Below are 10,660 nucleotides of genomic sequence, written 5' to 3' on the forward strand. Positions count from 1 at the left end.
GTTTTCTTTTTATGATTATGTATGATAATTGGGCTGTTAGATGAGATCGGAGTGATCGGCGTGGTTTAGCTATATCGGTAGTTTTTTTAAAGTTTTTAATTCAGATTTGTTTTTTCTTCCTTTTTGGGTTTTTTTTCTCTCTTTTTTATATATTTTTATTAATTATATCTTTTTTTTAGAGATAGTTCATACTCTAAACTGATCTAAAATTTTTTTATGATATATTTTTATTCTGCAATATTATTGTTTAATATCTCTGTATTAATTCATTATTTACGATGTATTTTCCATATCTCTTTGAACTATATGTGTTTATAAATTATAATAATAATAAAAAGATTGGAAAAGAAAGATTAAAGGATTTTAATGTTACATTGACTATCAGCAGAAGGAAATTGATCAAAAGCTTAAGATAACATAACTATTGATAGTTAAACCTCAGATGTTGAGTTTGTTTCGTTGAATAACTGCAATTATAAATACACTATGATTTCTTATCTTTACCTGAGCAAGCAAAATGAAAAGCCTGTAGTCCCACATAGCAATGGAAACCTGCCAAGTGCAGTGAACAAAGTTAATGAAATATAATGACCAAAGATTTGTTGCATGGGGATAGAATATAGTCAAGATTATCATTGAATATTCCATGCATTGTTGATTTTAATAGTGTCCCGATGTTACCATTCTACAAATGGAAGTGCAATAATGTATATAAAAGTGATTATTTTCAAAAAGGAAAAACACCTTTAATCTCACATACTCAACTAATATTTGTGGTTTATTGTACAATTGTATGATTTTTTTTGAGATGTATAAAGATTATATCTGTATCCATGTCAAAGCTTTCATTACACTTGGTGCCACTTTTAATCTGTTTACAGAAAAAAGCTCATGAACATAGGAAACAAATTCCAACATTCAAAGTCAGAATTTATTGTCATGGACAAGTCACAAAATTCAGTGTTTTGTGGCAGTATATCATAGTTCCTAATATGAATATTTGCACTATTTTAAACAATAATATAAAAAATAAAAATAATTATGCATGAAAAGTAAGGCAGTGTTTCAGTTCATTGATCATTCGGGAATCTGATGGCAGCAGGGAAGAAGCAGTCCTTGTGCCTCGTCTTTAGGCTCCTGTACCTTTTCCCCTATGGTAGCAGAGTGAAGAGGCCATGGTTCTGTGTGATGGGAATCTTTGAGGGTAGAGGCTGTTTTTTTTCTTTAAAGACACCACCTCAGGTAGATGCACTCGATGGAGTGAAGACTGGTGTCTGTGATGTTAACAATCCTCTGGACTTTTTCCTTGTCCTGAGATTTGGCTCCTCCATACCAGGCAGTGATGCAACCAGCCAGTATGTTCTCCACAGTGCACCTGTAGAAATACAGTTCAGTAATTTAGCATAGACAGAAGGAAATTATTATATTTTTTTTGGCAAAATATTTGCATTCTGTATTTCAAAACATATAATTTCACAATAACAAAATCTAAAATTGCATGTGCAATGTGGTAGAATAAATTTTATTTCATGTTGAAATGAGCAGATTAAAATACCCAGAATTAATAGTATATTATACAAGAGGTAAACACCAGAGTCTACAGACACCATGATTGAAGTAAAAAACTCAAAGTTGGAGGAACTCAGCAGTTCAAACAGTGTACTTTATATAGTAAAAATAAAGATATATTAAAGGTATATTTGGGGGGTGTGGCAAGATGGCGTAAGTATCAGACGTGCCTTCCAGTCCTCTCCTGACTCTATCTTATTTTTTTGTCTAGAAATGCCCGTTAAAATTCTTTTAAAGTTTAGATAATTTCAGTGCTGTTAATTTAACTTATGATGGTACAATTGGTGGAAAAGAGCAAAAAAAAAACGACAACTGATCATCAAAAAACTACATTTTCCAAAAGTTCAAGTTTTGGAGCCTACCTACAGGAAAGACACCGGGACTCAGCGTGAAATGGATCCCAGGAGAGAGGTACAGTGTTCGGATGTTACATCGGTAGAGCCCCCTAAAGAGGGCGCCAAACAGCCTTTAGAACAAAGGGTTACTCAAAGGCATTTGTCAATTGTAGAGGTGGCGCTGCAAACTGCATCTCTTGAGATACAAGAACCTATACACTTGATGTACTGGGAGAATTTAATACATTATGGACTGGGTAAAACCCCGGCCAGCGTCCTCCAGTCATTGCTGGAGAGGTTGTGGCTGGGGTTTCCACATGCAGTCATACTACAAGGAAGGCAACCAGAATGAAGGAAGGAATAGAAGATCCTTTGGAGAAGAAGCAGGAGTCTGTTGAGCCAAAATCTCTTCCAATTGAAAAGATTTTTGTGAATCTTGAATTTAAATTATCTTATACAATGCAGGGATTATCCAAGATTATGACTGAACTTGTACTAGGTTTAATACTTTGGTGAAAATACATTCTCAACAGATGGCTGAGTTTGGAGCTTTTAAGCTTGAAGTGAGAGATAAATTTAATTTGTGTGAAGAAGATATAGACGAAATACGGGATCAAGTTTTTGATGTGACCAAAATGGTCGAAGACTTACAAACTCAAAATAAAAATTTGGTGAAAAAGATTGATTATTTGGAAAACCAATCCAGACGGAACAATATAAAGATTATTGGTTTGCTGGAAGGTATGGAGGGACCAGACCCAAGAAAATTTTTTACTGAATGGATTCCGCAGGTGCTGGGTCAAGAACATTTCCCGGAAGGTATAATACTGGAACGTGCTCACAGAGCCTTGCGTAGAAGACCTATTTCAGGTCAAAGTCCAAGACCTGTTTTTGTTCGTTGCTTGAATTATTACGACAGAGAAATAATTTTACGAGTGGCTATTAGAAATGCACAACAGAGAAAATCACCCTTGATGATTCAAAATAATCGAGTTTTCTTCTATGCGGATTTGAGTCAAGAAGTTATGTTCCAACGACGGGAATTCAATCCTGCTAAAGAGTTGTTGTGGAAGAAAGGTTACAAGGCAACCTTTAGATATCCAGCTGTTTTGAAGGTTTTTCAAGATGGTTACCAACTAAAGTTTTTTGATTCTCCAAAGGAAGCTATAGCATTTGCTCAAGAGCTGCCAATTACTCAGTTTCAACAGAGACATAGTCCGCCGCGATCTCTAAGGAGACAAGAGATGGAAGAAAAGAGCCGTGCTCCAAGAAGGAATGGTTGTAATGTTGACTCGGCAGTTGGAGCTGATTAAAAGACTTGTCCTTTTTTTTTCTAATGTTTTTTTAAAAAAAAAGGGATATTAAATAATGATGATGTTAGTTTAAGATGAAGTGAAAGTTGGGGGAGAGAACTGGATAGGCACTATTTCCTGAAAGTCATCTGCTACGTGTGAGTTATCTCACACCCATTTTTTTTTGGGAGTTACCGCATTGCGCGGTTTAGACGGGAGGGAGTATTTTTAACCTCCTACCCGTTTTTTTTCCTTTTTTTTGTATTATTAGATTAAAGAGTGAAGGGTTTTTTTTTGTTTAAATATAAAAAAAAGCATAAGAAAGTATTTGATTGTTTAAAAAACTAAAAATTGATGTGGTTTTGTTTGTAAAGTTTATTCAGTAGATAAGGAATATCTGAAATTTAAATGTGAATGGGATGGATAAGTTTTTTTTATATTTTTTCTTTAACTTTAAGGTGAAAGGAGTGGTAATTCTGGTGTATATTATTTTGCTATTTTAGTTATAGAACGAAGGGAATAATGGTGAAAGTTATAAATTGAATTGTACAATTCTTAATGAGGCTTGAATTTTGTTTGTGGTTTATGCTCCATTTGTTGAAGATATAGATTTCGTTGTAGACGTGTTTTTATTATTTGGATATCTGAATTTTAACGTAATGATTGGGAATATTTAAATGTGGTATTGGAGCTTTTATTGGATAACTATTCAAGAGTAAAAGGGAAAAATGGTGGAAGAGTACTAAAATTGAATTGTACAATGCTTAATGAGGTTTGAATTTTGTTTTAAGATGGTGATTTATGTGACTAATATGATGATAGATGTGAAGTTAGTTGATATTTGGTGAAGGTTTATCTCTGTAGAGAAAGTTTTTTTTTCATGCTACAATTTTTTTTAAAGAATTGATTATTGTTTAAGAATTTTTGATAGATAATGTTACTAACTTTAATTTTTTATATTAAGTTTGAGTTAAATATATGTTTCATCTTAACTTTTGTAAGTGGGTTTTTTTTCTCACATATATTATTAACTTTATTAATTCTTCACTCTTTATTTGGGGGGAAAGGGGGGGTTGGACTAATATGAGTCGGGTTATTAATGTGTAATAATTATTGGGGAGGGTATAGTTTATTTAGATTATTGATATTGTATTGTAATTTTATTATTTTATTCTTAATTTTTTTTATGTAATCCTATATGTTATTCATGTTATAAAATCTTAAAGTTAAAAAAAAAGGTATATTTAACAGGGGTTCTGCAGTTCGCAGAAAGTCGCCATGGGTTGTTGGCACCATTTTTCTGAATTTATTAAGCACAGGGATCGGAGACCTCCCCTATAGTCCATATTACTGGCAAATATCTTGTCACTGGAGAATAAAATTGATGACCTGATGGTAAGGCTGTTTTTTCAGAGGCAGGTAAAGCAAATCTCAGTTGTTTGCTGCATTGAGACCTGACTAACAGAGAACCAGACGGTTTCACCATTCATAGACTGGATCGGAACTCAGATTATGGAAACAGGAGAGGGGCTGGGGTATGCTTTTTCATTACTCTTGGGTGGTGCAAACATTGGATTTATGTCAACCTCCTGCTCTACTGCCTTAGAGCAAATGTCAATTAAATTCAGACCATTCTACTTACCCTGAGATTTCTCATCACTGATTCTTACCAGAGTTTATATACATCCTGATGCCGATTACAAACACAGGCTCTTGTGGAGATGCATGATATGGTCAGTAAACAAGAGGCGGCCCAGCCCAATGCACTACAAATCTTAGTCAGCGAATTTAACCAGGCCTGTGTCAAGAAAATTCTGTCCATTTACCACCAGCATGTAACCTGCTATACCAGAGGTCCCAGGACCCTCAATCACTGCTACACCAAGATATGGAAGGCCTACTGTTATTTCCCAAGACTGCATTTTGGCAAATCAGATCACCTGACTGTGCTCCTTCGGTATAAAAAGGGAGGTCCCGGAGATTAGGATAGCGAGAAGATGGTCACAGGAGGCTGAAGAATGGTTGCAGGACTTCAAGTCAGTGGATTGGATGGTGTTCAAGGATTCAGCTGAAGATCTCAATGATTATACCAAGAGTGTCTCAGACTTTATAAAAACAGCTGTGGATGAGTTTAGCCCCACCAAATCATTCAAGGTTTTCCCCAACCAGAAGCCCTGGATTAACAATGAAATCCAGAACCTGCTGAGAGTCAGACCACAGACATTTAATTCAGGAGATCCAGATCAATATAGAAGGATGACTTGTTAAAAGCCATCTCCCAGGTGAACTGGAGATTCCGGATGAAAATGGAAACAACAAAGGACACCCGACAGCTGTGACAGAGCCTAAATGCCATAACCTATTTCAAAACCAAATCCAGTGAAGTGGTAGACAGCAAAGCTTCTCTCCTAAGAGAACTCAATGCCTTCTACACCCTATTTGATGACAGTAACAGCAAAGAACCACCCTCACACCCCCAAACCTCTTGATGATCACATCCTGTCCATATCTGAGGATGTCGTGTGTGCTGCCTTCAGGGGAGTGAATCCAAGGAAACTATCCAGCCCGGACGGTGTACCTGGACCAGTATTAAAAATCTGTGCTGACCAATGTACCAATGTATTCACTGATATCTTCAATATCTCACTCCAGCAGGGTTCAGTATCTACCTATTTCAAACAGGCGTCAATCATACTGCTGCCCAAGAAGAGTGTAGTAACCTGCCTCAATGAATATTGACCAGTAGCACTTACATCAACAGTGATGAAGTGTTGGTATATCAGCTCCTGTCTGAGCGGCAACATGGATATGTTCCAGTTCACCTATCACAGCAACAAATCTACGATGGATCCCATCTCACTGGCTTTCACAGGCCCTAAAACATCCAGAAAGTAAAGATGCAGTCATCAGGATGCTCTTTATTGACTTCAGTTCAACATTTAACTGCCTCAAAACTGATCAGTAAACTCCATGACTTGGGGGTGAGGAATCACCTCCCAACCACAATCAGTGAGGATTGGTAAGAACATCTCCTCCACAATCTCGATCAGTATTGGAGCACCACAAGATTATGTTCTTAACCTCCTGCTCTACTCATTTTACACCTATGTCCATGTGGCACAGTAAGACAATAACACTATACTCATGGTGATGTGTAGCATACAGGAGGGAGATTGAAAACTTGGCTGAATGGTGCTCCAACAACAACCTCACACTCAATGTCACCAAAACTGAGGAGCTTATGGTTGACTTCAGGAAGGGAAAGCCAGAGGTAAACAATCCAGTGGTCATTGGAGAATCAGAGATGGAGAGGGTGAGCAAATTTAAGTTCTTGGGAGTCACTATCTTGGAGGATCTTTTCTGGACCCAACACACCAATGGCATCATAAAGAAAGCCTCTACTGCCTCAGGAGTTTGCGAGGGTCTGGTATGACACTAGAAACCCTGACAAATTTCTACAGATGTGTGGTGGAAAGTGTGCTGACAGGCTACATCACTGTTTGGTATGGTAACACCAATACCCCTGAGCAAGAATGCCTCCAAAAGGTAGTGAACACCACCCAGGACATCACAGGCAAAGCCCTCCCCACTATCAAGAACATTTACAGCAGAGGTCCCCAAATTCATGGAATCCTTCATCCCTCATCAACCCTTAGGCATGTACAAATAAATAAATAGATGTGCAGTTTCCATATGCATTAGTGAGGGAAACTGTATACCAAGCCCTACTTTAGTTGGAAATTGGTTGAGTTTTAGTCATAAATCACCACGCTCTTCCTGGTTCAGTCTGTTCCTCTGCTTTGTTATAACTGGATTTGCGTGGTTAAAACCCGCTTCAACCATGTACGAACTTGGGGATGCAAGTAAAAATGGCTCATCCCACTGCACTAAGGTTGGGGTATTTAGTTGCAGTGTTTACATTGCTCCAATAGTCACTAAGGCTTTTACTTTTAAACAAATGATTTAGCTTCAAGATCCACACACATATCAACGAGTTCATCTTCTAATTGAGAGACAATGTATGCATTTTCCATTTCCAGATGAAAGTATCTAACAATCAGTCAGGTACATGCATTTTCCCTAGGTCCTTGAAATGTACTTTAATGGTGGCTGATTTTCATCTCCAGATCACAGTCTGAAATATTTTCATCTTCTTCCAATTGCTGTAAATTTGAAAATGACTTAAATCTCTATGCTCCAATTAAGATTTAAATAGGCCTAGTTTGATTTGGAAACCTATTAGGATTGTTCGGACTTGAATAATTGTAATATTTTTACCTTGCAGACGTTTCTGTACTTCATTACATTTTGAATATAGGTCTTCCAAATAGAACAGATGGTTCTTACACTTTTCCAACTCATCACAGAGTGACAGGTCCACATCCATAAGAAACCTCCACAGTTGTGTTATACAAATCAACAAGTCTTTGCAAGCTATCACCTCTTGACAAGCACCTTACCTCAGTGGGCAAAAGTAATTGATTCAAAGCTTCATCATTTTTTTCTAGATATTATTGCAAACAGTTGTGAATTGAGAGGATATGCTTTAATTTTATTGACTGACCTGATACACACTTTTAAGGGAACATACAGTTCACCATTGAGTTTCTTGACTACAAGATGGTGTCTGTGCAATGCACAGTGAACAGTATGTACATTGGGAACTTTTTCCTTAAGTAATGGCCAACCAATGCTGGAGCACCGTCAGTAGCCACTACAGTAATATTCCCAAAGGGAACATTATGCTTCATCAAATAATCCTCCAAACATCAAAAAATTATCTCACCTTTCACATCACCTTTAAGGTATGTGGCAAACAAAAACTCATCAACAACGCACTTTAGGCTTGAACTATAATTACCTCACATAGGCCATGGGAATATTTGAACTACTGAAGGTTCGATGGAAAATTTGCAATGTTGAAGCTGAGATGCCAAGGGTTTTCTCCACATCATCGGCCATCTCATCAATGCACTGTATTTGCGCTCAATGGTATGCATTTTAGAACAGGTTGAGACTCTTCATAACATTTTCAATCACATCTTTAATTGCTGGTATTATGATCTCCTCACCAATGCTATATGATTTTTCTTTCTTTCCTATATTAAGGGAGATACTGTATGATGCTTTCAGCCCTCCTTCATTATCAGCACTTGGAAAGTGCTTTAAAAAAGGTCTTTAGATTTTGTTGATTTCTGATATTTTTCTTTCTTATAAAAAAAATCAAGATCTTTGTTTTTCTTATCAGAGTGAATTATTTTAAGGTGATCTTTCATCATTGCAGGGTTCATGAGATTATTAGTGAAAATATTTCCACATAACAGGCACATAGGCTTTGTTTCATTAGAAATGAACGTATGAATCCAAATTTCAAATACTCCTGTGAATATTGTTGGCACTTATTCTTAGCATAGGCGGCCGCCATTGTGCTTACTACAAATGTGGCAAATTTACAGTAAGTGCACAGCTATCGGTTTACTGACACCACTCTAGTGTTGAGTATGCACTGGCTGTCTCGGGACTAATTGGATCCATTGGACAGCAAATGACGCAGCCAGGATAATCAGCCTAATATTGCCAGAACCCAGATTTTCGTTACGTACTTGAAAATATAGCTAAGGCAAAGCTAAAATGTTTCAAAATGTTACAAGACTACAATGCTATTGATGAATAATATAGTCAATACATTTATTGTGTATTGAAAAAATGGAGCATGTTAGTAAAGAAAATCCAAGTCAATTCATCCATGTGGAAACAGGGATTACAACGGTCCATTGTCTTGTGATTTCAACTAGTAGCAAATTACAACTATATTATCATTACATTTAAGTAAACAGAATCTAAAATAAATAGACAATAAAAACATATATAAATGGTAAACTTGTATCAGGAAGTTGTATTTTATGTATTTTTATTTCTCATACGATTGTCAGCTTTCGACTGCAAAAGTTCAATCGACCCCTCCACGCTGTGTTTCTCAACCGCCCAGGGACTTATTGGCCCCTTGGATAGTACCATCAATCCCCAGGGGTCGAAATCGACCACTGTGGAGACACCTGATCTACAGGGAACACTGCCGTCAGAGAGCTGCAGAAATCATCAAGGATCCACACCACCCAGCACACACTCTGTTCTCGCTACTGCCATCAGAAAAGAGGTATAAGGTGCCACAAGACTTACACTACCATGTTCAGGAACAGCTCCTACCCCTCCACCTCAACAACAAACTCAACCAGGGACTTATTTAAGAACTTACTTGTGCACTTTATTGATTTTTTAAAAATTCTCTCTATATTGCACAATTTGTTTACATTCCCCATCTGTTTAGATTTCTTTATTTATTTACATGTAAATGCTGTGTACAGTACTTCCAATAAGTGTTAATTGTGCCTCACCTGCAGAAAAATAATCTTATGGTTGTATGTGATGTCATGTATGTACTGTGACAGATTATATTTTATATTGTATATTGATATGTTTTAAAAGGAGATAAATTGTGGCAGGTTTTCTAGTGTAGGTCACATACAAACACTTCAAAACAGATCTCATTTAAAATGCCAGAGCTCTGCTCAAGCCAGACAGTCCAGGCTTCAGGTGCTTTTGCAAAAACTTTGAAGAATGCCTATAAGGACTTCACGATTAGGTATTAATTGGACATGCGGTGTGCTGTGGAGTAATGGATTATTGTTTTGGAAAGCAACAGATGAACAAACTCGGATGATCAAGACCAGAGCTGCAGTCTGTCTAAGTGCAGTTGGCTGTTCTAAGAGGGTCATATGGTTTTCTCTGTGCATGAGAGAGAGAGAGAGAGAGAGAGAGAGAGAGAGAGAGAGAGAGAGAGAGAGAGAGAGAGAATTCAGTTCTACAGTTCAGCAGCAGCACCTGGGACTGGAACAGGACAAGCTGGCAAGCTTGTGGAAATACCCCATTTTGAAGACGGGTTGTGCATTCTTAGTTCAGCCTGTTCAAAACACTTGTGGTCGATACAAGAGTAGATGGATGGCTGTATAATGTTTCACTTGAAATAGGGGAAATGGAAGAGGAACTCTGTGGTGACCTGAAAGAAAGAGGTTATCATCTGGAAAACCCTGGGGGGAAAGTTTCTTCAGCAAGACACTGAAGTGGCTAATCGAAAGGGATCAGTTGTGGGTGTCCAACGAGCAACATATCTCTCTCTGAAAACCGACAAGAACCTTCCTGAGCAGTAACCTTTCAAACACCAAAGCCTGGTGAAATTTATAAATGTTAAATTCTGTACACAATATAAGAATTGCTTGATACCAGTGAACTTGGAGGAATGAGAAGTGAGATTAGACTGTGAATCAAAGAACTTTCCGGTACTTACACACACATTACATACACGTGTGTTTAGAATAATCAGAGGGTTAAGTTAATAGTAATAAGTGTGATTCTGTTTTCATGTTTAAAGATAATTAAAAGCAACATTTGTTGAAGTAATTATTT

Source organism: Narcine bancroftii, chromosome 2 (assembly GCF_036971445.1).
Source record: "Narcine bancroftii isolate sNarBan1 chromosome 2, sNarBan1.hap1, whole genome shotgun sequence".
NCBI classification, from domain to species: domain Eukaryota; kingdom Metazoa; phylum Chordata; class Chondrichthyes; order Torpediniformes; family Narcinidae; genus Narcine; species Narcine bancroftii.